The sequence below is a fragment of the Triturus cristatus genome, chromosome 1_1 (assembly GCF_964204655.1).
Source record: "Triturus cristatus chromosome 1_1, aTriCri1.1, whole genome shotgun sequence".
Classification (NCBI taxonomy): domain Eukaryota; kingdom Metazoa; phylum Chordata; class Amphibia; order Caudata; family Salamandridae; genus Triturus; species Triturus cristatus.
The window spans coordinates 211,469,623-211,481,174 of record NC_140579.1 but is presented as its reverse complement, the minus strand read 5'-3'; the positions used below and the strand labels follow the sequence as shown (position 1 = coordinate 211,481,174).

General features: G+C 43.0%; 1 protein-coding gene across 7 annotated transcripts in view; it reads left to right on the top strand.

Moving 5' to 3' along the window:
- Positions 1 to 5,529: 5,529 nt before the first annotated feature.
- The window catches only part of CDK18 (cyclin dependent kinase 18), a 1,155,230-nt gene continuing 1,149,207 nt past the window's right edge, over positions 5,530 to 11,552 (top strand). For 3 of the 7 annotated variants that reach the window (XM_085624143.1, XM_085624144.1, XM_085624135.1), the window contains exon 1: positions 5,539 to 5,673. The gene's annotated coding sequence lies outside the window, so the exon portion shown is untranslated. Of the gene's footprint in view, positions 5,674 to 6,450; positions 6,526 to 11,552 lie in introns of all 7 variants that reach the window. The other 4 variants (XM_085624136.1, XM_085624140.1, XM_085624142.1 and 1 more) reach the window with 2 other exon arrangements.

Genomic DNA, 11,552 nt, shown 5'->3' with positions numbered 1-11,552 from the left:
AGTTATCCCACTGCTTGGCAGGCACCTGAAACACTGCAAGTGACCCGGTTGGAACTTCGCTGCTCTCACGAACTTCGTCGACTTCCAGCACCCTTGAGGTGGGTTTCCTAAGCATCCCAGACGCCAGTGAGTGTGCACAGCAAACCTATGTACAGTGGACCGCGTGGGTGCCGAGATTCCCAATACCCCAGGACACCGGCCACCTCTTGCGTAGCACACGACCCTGACCAGTGGGGAAATTGTGCTTTGGCCCATTATTGAGCCAACCACCAAGCAGCATCCGTGCCAAAGATCAGCGCCCTAGCCCCCTCCGGTGGCCCGTGGGCTCCCTTTTACGCACTCCATTTTGCTGTCTTCCGCAGTCCCTTGTCTCTCGACTTGTGGGCCCGAGCGGAAAACAATCTCGACAACTAAGAGTTCCCCTGGTTGCTCCAGACCTGCTCTACAGTCTCTCCAAAGGAGACCTCCCACAGACCTCGTGGGTCTGCACCAGTAGCTGATTTGTTCATCTTGCATGGGTTGTGGTTGCCAAGGCTTAGTGGATCCAATCCGGACACTAACACTGCAGCGACCCTCATCCAACGTGGGACAGTTGCCCTCCCAAAGCTGGCCTTCCTTGAAGCCTCCCGGAGCCCGTGGCTGCAGATCCAAGCTACACCTCTTTCCACTTGAAGCACGCGACATTGAAGGGCTCTTTGCTTTGAGCTCCCTGGTCACTGTGCCGTGACCCAGACTCTGTCCCCTCTGCTTTCAGGTTCTTCTCTACAAGTTCTACAACTTCAATCTTCACGGCATCATCGACGCTTTTGGCTAGCAGCACTTTTGAACATTTCTCCATTGAAAATCATCCCGCGACCTGACATCGAAAACGACCTATGCACCCGGCTTCCCTGGGGCAGGTAACAGTGGCACCTCGGTACTCTCGTGGTAGTGGGCTCTTCAAAAGCTTAACTCTAAAGTTTTAACTTTATACTCCTGCTAGAAGTGACTTTAATCTGTTTAAATCAAACCGCAACATTCTCCATAGGCTTTAATAGAGATCCCGATAGCAGCTATTTCCACTGCACGCGCCTCCCGTGGGTCCCCTTCCTCATAACCTGGGGTGGATTCTTAAGGGGCCAGCGACCCTAAATGCCCTAGGCATTGTCTGTAGAATTGTCGTGGTTCTTATACCACTTTTTTAATATATGGTTTGGTCCCCCCCTGGGGCCCTATGATTCCAGTGCTATTTTATTGTATCTATCAATGCTTGTTTGAATTGTAACTTTGCCTCAGCCTCATAAAGAGACTTGTGGGATTCTGTTTAGAATAAATACATATATTTTATATATATACCTGTGTGGACTACTCTTTCATTTGGTCATTCAAGAGGTTATCTATGGTAAAACAATAAGCTTAACACTCCTTCAAGACTTAGCCTGAAGGCTGCTCTTCACAGCTACCACTAGGATAGCTTTCTTTAAAGGTTGTCTTAAACCTAACATCAATAAGAGTCGAATTGGACTGGTGCAAGGTGTCCCTATAACTAGGAGACAGCATATGCCAGGCCAACTTCTCACACAAAACATTTATAATGAATTGTGGGGCAGGATGTATAAAGCCCCGGACAATTTTTATCGATAAAAAGCGGATTGAAAGCTCTAAGACTTTCTCCTATCTTGGAATTTTATTTGAACGTACGGGATCCTGGGTGGAGGCAGTTAAAATAAGAAGATTATTGTTTACAAGGACTCTGACTGCCCTATCTAACTTTAGCAGGAAATTGGGCAGACGCCCGACGGTGGAACTATTAAATATATATAAAGCAAAATGTGTCACCGTAGCCACGTATGGAGCGGGTGTATGGGGGCACGTGGACGTTAACTCCATCCAGGTAGCTGAAAATATTTTCTTAAGGTTTTTATTGATGGTCCCAAATAGTACTTCCTCTTTTATATGCCACACAGAACTAGGGTTGATATATTTGGAAGATATTATAAAGATTCAACCAGTTCTGTTGTGGCATAGGGTATGGACAATAGAGGAGATGAAGCTTAGTCTTCTGATCCTCGCAGACTGCATGGGTTTGGATGGAGTGAAACAAGTCAGATGGTTGCTCTATGTTAAAACATTTTTATATAATTTGGGTCATCAAGATTTTTACGATGAACCTTCTTCCATGCACAGGATAACAAGGAAGGATCTCAAAAAAGAGTGTAAGTTTTTTGAGCGAACAGAGGTTATGTGTAGAAATGAATAAAACAACGGTGCAGGCACATAACCTCATATTAACATCTTTTAGATTGCAACCATACCTAGACCTGATAACATGTGACTATGATCAATTTTTATTGATGCGATTTCGTCTAGGTATTCTGCATAGATTAATAAGCTTCCCTGATGTTAATGATTGTTCAAAATAATTGTGTAATTGCCCATGTGATGATATTTCAGGACAATTAACCATTCATGTGGTACTCTTTTGTAAATTTTATTCAGTGCAGAGGAAATTGTGGATTATCCCTGTGTTAAAATCATTTGGTATGAGGCAATGCCGCCCAGCCTTCATGTCCTTACAACAGCTAGAGACAGTATTTGTGATAGCCTCTGTAACAACTTTTAAAAAAAATATTTTTAAGTGCAGGAAATCGATTAAGATGTAAGAAGAAATGAAACAATGTCTTTGTTCAATTACTTTTATTGATAATATAAATATATGAATTTAATAATTTTGATCTGTCTTTTATAAAGATGTGACACTTTGCACTTTGGCTATAACCTTGCACCTTTATGCACCAGCACTTTCCCCCCTAAGATGAATGTAATGCTCCTTGACTAGCTTATAATGTATTATTGTACTTAGCAAAAAAGGGGTGCAATGACTTCCTTATGGATTTCAACTATTTTAAAATGTACTTCATAATTTACTTTTTCTGTATTTGTATGAACTAGAGATGAATATGTATATATAGAAATGTTTTATAATTGTATCCTTTTATGGTGAGAGTTTTCCCACCGAATAAAGTTGATTTGATTTGAGTGGCCATCTTGGATTGGTAATGGATCATTGTTTTACTGCTAAATTTGGCGACCATGTTGGAACTTTAATAAATGCTATCCTGCATTCAATAAAGTTGCAGACCATCACTGGCAGCTATATTTAATTTAATTCTTTATTGCAATTATATTCCCGCCATGCTTAGGCGGCAGCATGTTTTTCTTTTTTTCTTCTTTTAACTTATCTTGCACGCTCTTGTTGAATATGTCCTTGCTGTTATCAGTTCTCATTATTTTACCATTGCTAATATCAGGCTCTCATTTTGACATGTATTATGGTAACAGGGTTGGGTGATATGGACGTCTGTAAGGTACATAACTCTGCCCCAGATAAACTGAAGTTAGATAAGTATGTTGTAGTAACTTGAAGCCAGAGTGTCCATTACAAGCACACTATATGCCAGCAAAATCCATGTGGGATTTCTTGTGTAAAAACATTCGATATAACCTGATCTAATCACAGAGGTTAGTACTGTGCTCCACTTACTGCTTGTTTGCAGTTAATAGGCTTTCATTTTTTTCCCTGAAGGTCAATGTCACTGCAGAAAAATGGATTTCAAAGCAATCCTCTGTAAAATCCCCTGATTGCACATTTTTTTGCTAAATTTGCACAAGACACATTTTGTAAATATTCTGTATTCGGCAGAAATTCGCACAGTCTAAAAAGTGTAATTGACCCCGAGGGACGCATCCAGTTGTACTTGTGAGAGTGCTGTATTTGTGCTTTCTATTTGATTTGGACCAGGTATCAATCACCAATGTACAGGCCACAGTGACAATAGTAGTTAGATCTTAATGCTTTACATGGAAAGGTGATATTTTAAAATAGAATCAGTTGCGACGGGCAGGCGGCATGGCTCGCGGGTGGCAGGGCCAGAGGGGTATATCGTGGGGGGGCTATGTTGGGGTGATGTCACGGTGGGGGAAGTCGCCTGGGCTGAGTGGGGGGCTTGGGGTGCTCAATACAAGGGGAAAAAAAACTTACCTTGCCGCCGGGTCCTGTGCTGTTCCTGCTCTCCTCGTCTTGGATCAGGAAGCAGCCAGGCCCCACTGACCAATCACAACGCTGCAATGCAGCATTGTGATTGGTAAGCACCCAGACTCACCTGACCAATCACAACTCTGCAATGCAGCCTTGTGATTGGAGTGGTCAACCAGGGGCTAGAGGGGTGGGCATGTTCTCCATGCAGGCTGTAACGCAGCCTACATGGAGAACAGGGAAAGTGCGCATGACTTGTTTGGGTGGCCTGAGAGGGCCGACCAAACAGTCATTGCGCATTTTGGAGTGGGCAAACCACTCCTCCCCTGCCCTGCTCCGAGAGCAGAGCAGCCCCGCCCACACGCCCGCCTGCAAAAGAGGCAGGAAACATAAACAAATCGAAGTTATTATCATTTTATGTTTCTTCCTCCTCGCACTGCTTAAAAGCAGTGGGGCGATGCTCCTCCCCCATAGGCCGCTTGCAATGGCACTGTTTTCGCCAGGCCTGGCATTAGTAAGGTGGCTTTCTGAAGTGTGAGCCCCAACCTCGCCTACCATGACTGACATTTGCCTTTGTCTTGGTTTTTATGGATTCTGGTATGTTCCTGAAATGCTCTCTTAATGAAAATATGTTTCTAGCTCACAGACCAAATACTTTTTTTTTTTAAACTTACCTGACCGGGTCCCACGCCACCTCTGCTCCTGGGCCGGGTCCCGCGTTTGGTTTTTTTTCTGCTCCTGAACAGGAACAGGCATGCTCCCTCCCCTTAAGCCAATCACAATGCTGCAGTGGCAGCATTGTGATTGGTGCGGACAGCACCCAGCCTGGCGTCTGTAGGAAGGCCATTTTCTCTATGTAGGCTGCATGCAGGCTACATAGAGAAAATGTTGAGTGCGCATGACTGGTTTGGTCAAACATCATGTGAGTAACAAGGACCCCCTGATAAAATGGAAATATAATTCCTAGGACAGGGTAATATACAATGAACGATAAATTCCTAGGCAATATTTATATATAATATATCTTGTTCTGTTTGTCCTAAGAAAAAATTAAGTATAACAGCAAAGTAATACAAAAGTACAGAATTACCATGGGAAAATGCGATTATCTAATAGTAGTTACTATTTACCGTCCTTAAATGCTTTATAGCTACATGCACCTTCATTATTTGCACTTACGTGATAAATATATTCGAAAACATTTTTACCCAATATTACAGGTATGACTGTTCAGGAATAAACGTTTAATTTGATTATTCCATTAAAAAACATATATCTTTTCATGCATAGCGATATGTCCGAGACCAGATTAGTAAAGAAAGGAACCGATGACACTATAAAATACACATTTAGACATTGACATACACCCTTAGTGGGTTGACGGTCTAGCTTTTTTCCACTAGCGCATGGGTTGACGGTCTAGCTTTTTTCCACTAGCGCAAGCAGGAAATTGAACTTATCTGTACCTGATTGGTGTACCGTTTCACGTTGCGTGACGACGTCATTAGGGCGCCAAACAAGTGTCGCGATAAAGGTAAAAGTTCACTCTATATATAATAGATCGCGAACCTAGTCACGATTCCTACCATTTCTGCAGCAACCTTGAAGCCCAGAACCTGTCGGTACGGCGCTTTTGGTCTATCCAGTACACCGTGAAGGTAAGCCCGACATCAATAGTGACTTATGAGATTTTAGAGCAGCCCATGTCTTCCAATAGGTATCTGTCCTTTCCTTAACAAAAACCTTGTAAAAACAGCACATAAAAAAACCCATATTGAAGCTCATGTTTTCATTGAGTTCCTATATAAACGGGGTATCTTTACAAAATGAGACTAATTTAAAAACTAGCGGTTCCACCAACCATTAAATAAGCAGTATAGGACCGTTGAGTTTCGTTGCACAAGTCCTGCGATCGATGCATATGCTGAATCTGTTTATGCTAAATTCGGAAATTAAACTAAGACCTGTCCAGAACAATATATTATATCATTTAATACAAGTAAGACATGAATTGTTTTATTTTTGGCTTTATAGGAAAGTATGTTGCCCATCAACACACCGCCATCAATGTTGGTCGATATATCTGGTTTTTAACCAGATGATCATTGACTAAAATACCAGGTAATATGGTTTAGCTTAACATACATAGGCAACTATTAGATTCTGTTGTCCAAATGATATAATATAACTTTAGGTCTTTTACTCACCGATTTTTAAACACCCTAAAGGTTGCCATCTACAATATCCATTGAGAATCGATAGCAGACTTCAATAAGTGTTGATCATGATGACACACTATATGAACAATATTGGACAATAAAAGGTAACAATATGATGTCCCCCTTTTTTAATACATACATCACATCACGGAAAATTATGTATCTGATTAGAAGTATGTCATTCAGTTTAAATGCAGATTTGTTATAAATCCGCAGGTTCCATGTAAAACACCATCATTAACCAGATTACATCAATCAATGTCGCAGTAACCACCTGTTCGTAGATTTAAAGTAAGCACTGTAGAATTATTTATCTACCGCTCTGGGTGTTATATGAAAGTCAAAACGGGATGCTTTGCTCTTACTATCTCTTTTTCCTACTATCTCTCTTTTTCCAACCCCATCCTCTTTATACTTGACTAAAGCGCCCTTCTTTTGTTATCTAGAATGCTATCTTAAGTGAAAAATGAAGGTATACTAAGTTGATCTATGTATTCAATCTAAGTGTGTCATTTGAATAATGTAATGCACGATATGTCTTAAATTAATATGCAATGTAATGACCAACACACACTGTTGTTCAGTATATCTTTCATTAATTTCAGGGTTTGTGGCTTTTCATGATGAAGGCGTGTTTTACGCCGAAGCGCGCGTCGAAGATTTATTGTTCTGCCACTTGATTGCTTTTTTAGATTGCTTCTGTATAGTAATGAGATGTTTTTAATTTATAAGTGATGATGATACAAATTACATGTCGATAAACAATATTATTGATTTTTTTTTTATGTATTATAATGAACATTGTACTATAAAATACATTTTGTACTTTTGTATTACTTTGCTGTTATACTTTTTTCTTAAGACATACAGAACAAGATATAATATATATAAATATTGCCTAGGAATTTATCGTTCCTGGTTTGGTCAAACAGTCGGGGCCCACAACAGTGGGCAAGCCACTCCTCCCCGACCCACCTGCCTGCCCCCAAACAGGCATACCTAACCCCTGCGTTCTGCTTTCTTGCTTACCATTTTTTGTTTCTGCTTCTCGCACTGCGTGAAAGCAGTGGGGTGACGTTCCTCTGCCCTAATGGAGGAGCCGCCCTGGCTTTGTAGTCATCACATTTTTCAGCGTATCTCAACTCTAAATCATTGTCACTCCTTGCACAACCTTGATGTTCCTTGGCGAGTAGGGTCCACGTTTGATATCACATTGTCAATGATGGCACCAGGAGACTTGTTGAATGTTTAATTTTCTCCTTTGAATTGTACTGTGCCCCACCTGTCCCTTTCCAACAAAGCAATTGCTTTGAAATACCCCGGTTGTGTTGGTCTGAAAAGTTTGGAGTGACATTTTTACATGTATCTGCTAAGGGAAGCTCTACAGTGCCACCCAGAAGTACCACTTGGAAGTATTCTCAAGAGAAGTTTGGCATCTGTAATATAGTGATTTTTAGGTCGAGCCTAGAGCAGCGCATGCGCTGCTTGCTCGACTTTTAGTAGGGGTTAAAAAAAAAGTGCTACCCACAAGCTTTTCGTGGCCTAAAGCTTGCGTGCATGTACGCGCGCAGCCATCTGCCTTTCTTATCTCATTAAGCCGTCATGGCTCAGTAAGTGCTTTCCTGCGCAGCGCGCACAAGACTCCCTCCGCCCCTCTTTCCCGCTGCAGCCCCCATCTGTGCATTCCGCGCGGCCAATGCTTGTGCTATAATGTTTTTTTTCTATTTCTTTACTTTTGCTATAATCGCGGCACCCGCGTTTTACTTTTAACATTAAAAGTGAAGTGCGGGTGCTGCGATTATAGCAAAAGAAATAGATAAAAACATCTTTACTTTTGCTATAATCGCGGCACCTGCACTTTACGTGCTGGGATTATAGCAAAAGTAAACATCCTTATAGGGTCCCAAAAGCGAGACCTATTGGCTATGCCAATGCTTGTTACTATTTGTTCAGGGCCCTTACTTGTATTGTGTGGCTGGGTGCTCATGCGGCATGGACCATGTTGGAGTTTCCGCTGTCTTCTGGAAAGGTGTTCTGTGATCGGAGCGGAACATGAAATGGGAAGAGCAGCAACAATTAAGTAGAGTTGTGTGCAGACATGAGCTTATGTTAAGCTTAGTAAATCTATATTTAACTATGTATATTTACCTTCGAGATATGTTATGTTGGTATTTATTTTTTAACTTTTTATTTTATTTGAGCAGTTTTAAAAAGACAAACATTTCAATCATCAACCATATTAATATGAATTCCATTTCAGAGTGGGGGTACAGTTATTTATTCATAGTATAAACCACAGGTAACAAACTTACAGAAAGACAGCTTAAGACATTATTAAATGTAGGAGATCTAAAAAGCGAAAGTTTCATTACTAAGGTTCCCTAAAAGTGCATTTAGAAACTGGAGTTGAAAAATATTCAGGGCCTTCCTGCTGCGCTTCCCTAGGGCAAAAGAAAAGGGCAGGAATGCCCTATATCTGAGATAGCACATCCCTGTCCTTTTCACCTGTGCCGGCGCACAATGGGCTGCCGTGCGCCAATGCAGGCACCTTTGCACCATGGTGCAAGAGTGCCTGCATTGCGGGGATGATTATTTTTAGGTCTCGCTGGCGTTGCAGCGCGAAGCGCTCCCGCCAACGAGACTACTATTGTTGCCGTGTTGACTCCCAAGGGAGACAGACCGGGGCACGCGCAGCGATTGGGGTCTGTGCACAAGCCGATTCTGGTCTGTGAACGCGCTTCACAGTGTAACAGCTTGTTGGTCTGAGCAAGCATGGTGGTTGAAGGGGAGCGACTTGCAGAGTCTGGATTTGGAGCGGATGAGTTATACCGGGGGAGAGCTTGAGGCTCGTCCGTCTTGAATGAGCCATGTCTTTCGTCTTCCTACGCCTCGTCATGCACCTCCCCCCCCCCCCCCCCCCCCCCCACTCAGACTCGGAGGGCGCTTTCAACTGTGACAGTGTAGAGTGCAGCGACTGGAATCTCTTCACAGGTACTTAACCTTTACTCTGCCAACGTTACGGGCTACTGAGAGCGGGAGTTACAGACCCGTAACATTTTCCTACTTAGTTAAATTCATTAACAATTAAATTGGGGATATCTCAAAATCTGGGCGTCTTCGGACTAAATATGCACTATTGGCATGTGTGGGCTACATACTCGATATATATGTTTGCTTTGATTAGGAAAACTACATTGAAAGCTTAATTTATACATACTGTTACTACTTTTATGATTCATATTGGAAATTGCAGCCATGTTTTCCTCCCTAGTTCTTTATATATTTGAGACGCAATCGTTGTCACTGGAGAGGATGTGGTCTGTCGTCTAGAGCTGCCGACTTAGGTGCTAGAAACCAAGGTTAGAGCCTCGGGGTCGCGTCCACATCCTTTGTTTCTGGGCAGATAACTTAATCTCTCCGTGCCTACCCAAAAAATTAAATAAAATGAATGTGCCCTTGTGTAACGTAACCGGTACTCGTGTACCTCTGGGTCGAATTCGCGCTATATAATCTGCAAAAAAAATCCAACTTTATTTAAAAATTTGTGTTCTGAAAACAAATGTAAAGTTCGTAACACGAGTTGTGCGTTAAAATAAAGCTTCAAACTGTGTATTTATTCTTTATCTGCCTTCGTTTTATAGAATGTCGAAGTACGACTTCTGCCGTATTGTCCATTATATAAAAGAATAATAGTTTCGAGATTTGTATATCGGAAAGCTGATCTCTCGAAATGGTTATTATTTTGTGTGGCTCTGGCTAGTTATATATAGGTCAATTGTCTTACTGTCGTAGTTATGATAGGGCAGCATGAAAGACTGCGTTTGAAAATATTTTACGCAAATTTTTTTTTTTAGGCCAGGAACATCGCATGATTTCTAACCTCACTGGAATTAGTCAGCAATGCATTTTCTTTTACAAGTGGCTTTCATGATGGATGTTTCACAGTGTAACTTACACTTTACGTTTTTCTTTTTGCTATTAAAAATCTCAAGACCCCGGTGTAGGAGAGTAGGGTCTGCTATCCTATGGTCACCCCAAATTTTTGCTTTTTGCTTCACTGGTTTTTGACATATTGAGGCTGTGGGCCTGCCAATCAGACCCCCAGCCTGCTGTTCTCTCTACTAAATTAAAACTATGCACCCTAGGTGCATAACCAATTGGAAGTGGATCACCCTGTCAGCCCCTGTACCAGTGTACACTAGGTACCCAGGGCATTGGTGTACCCAAGGCCTGCCAAGGGCTGCAGCATGTATTATGCCACCCCAGGCTTGGCCTAACGATTTGACACAACTGGCTGATCACTCAGCTGGGGTAAGTTGGTGTAATCACCTCTTACTTAGGTGTAGTATACCTATACCTAACCTTAAATGGGACACCTGGTAACCTATAAGTCACTCCTACAGCAGGCCTTAACAATCCTGAAGGCAGAGTGCTTGGTTCCATGTGAGATGGTGCTCTGGCATGAGCTGAGCCTGTCTGCAGTGGTCGGAACAACTTCCTTCTACTGTTTCCAGATATCGTCATACCATATACTCTTAAGTGCATTATGAACCTCGCGGTTAAATGCTATCTTTGGTTTGGCTTTATCAAAACATGTCGAGTAAGGTGTCATACGAATTGGAATACTAACCCCTCGCCAATTCTGGCGACGGGGTTAGCATTCCACCCTTCTAGAGGGACACGACATGTACAGTACCTGAAACCCGGGTAAAATCAGACATAGCCTCAGCTCCACAAAATGGATGCTGCCACCACAGACACAAGTCTGCCCTCCTGCTGCTGGGAGTCCTTCCAGCTTGGGAGGTGTGGACAAAGGGTTTCCTGCCAGGGGAGGTGCGTGCACCACCCCAGACAGGATTTTGTGTATTGGTCAGGTAGGGCTTGAAAGAAACCAGACATGCCTGTGGCTCACAAGGAGCCTCGGTGCATATGCCAGTTCAAACCGGTCCTGGGGCACACCAGTCCCGGGCCTGGGGCGAGCTGGACAAAGGATTGGGGGTGTAACCACCCCCCTTCCTGGTCCCACCCATAGGGAGGGACCTAGCAGGTAGTCCGGCCCCTAGAATCCGAATAAAGGTAGGAGCTGTGTCCTAAGACTTCAGACATCCTGGAATCAACTTGAAACTAAGAAGAAGACGGGAACTTCGACATTCTGCTGCACAGAAGACTGAAGAAAATCTCCCCTGTGGTCAGGGAGTGACCACCTTGCTAACGCAAGCACCATCCAGCGAATCACCGTCTGCTTTGCCGCCGCCTCCCGCCGGAGCCCGAGCCCAGAGACTGACAAGACCTGGACCTCCAGACCTCTCACCGCCCGA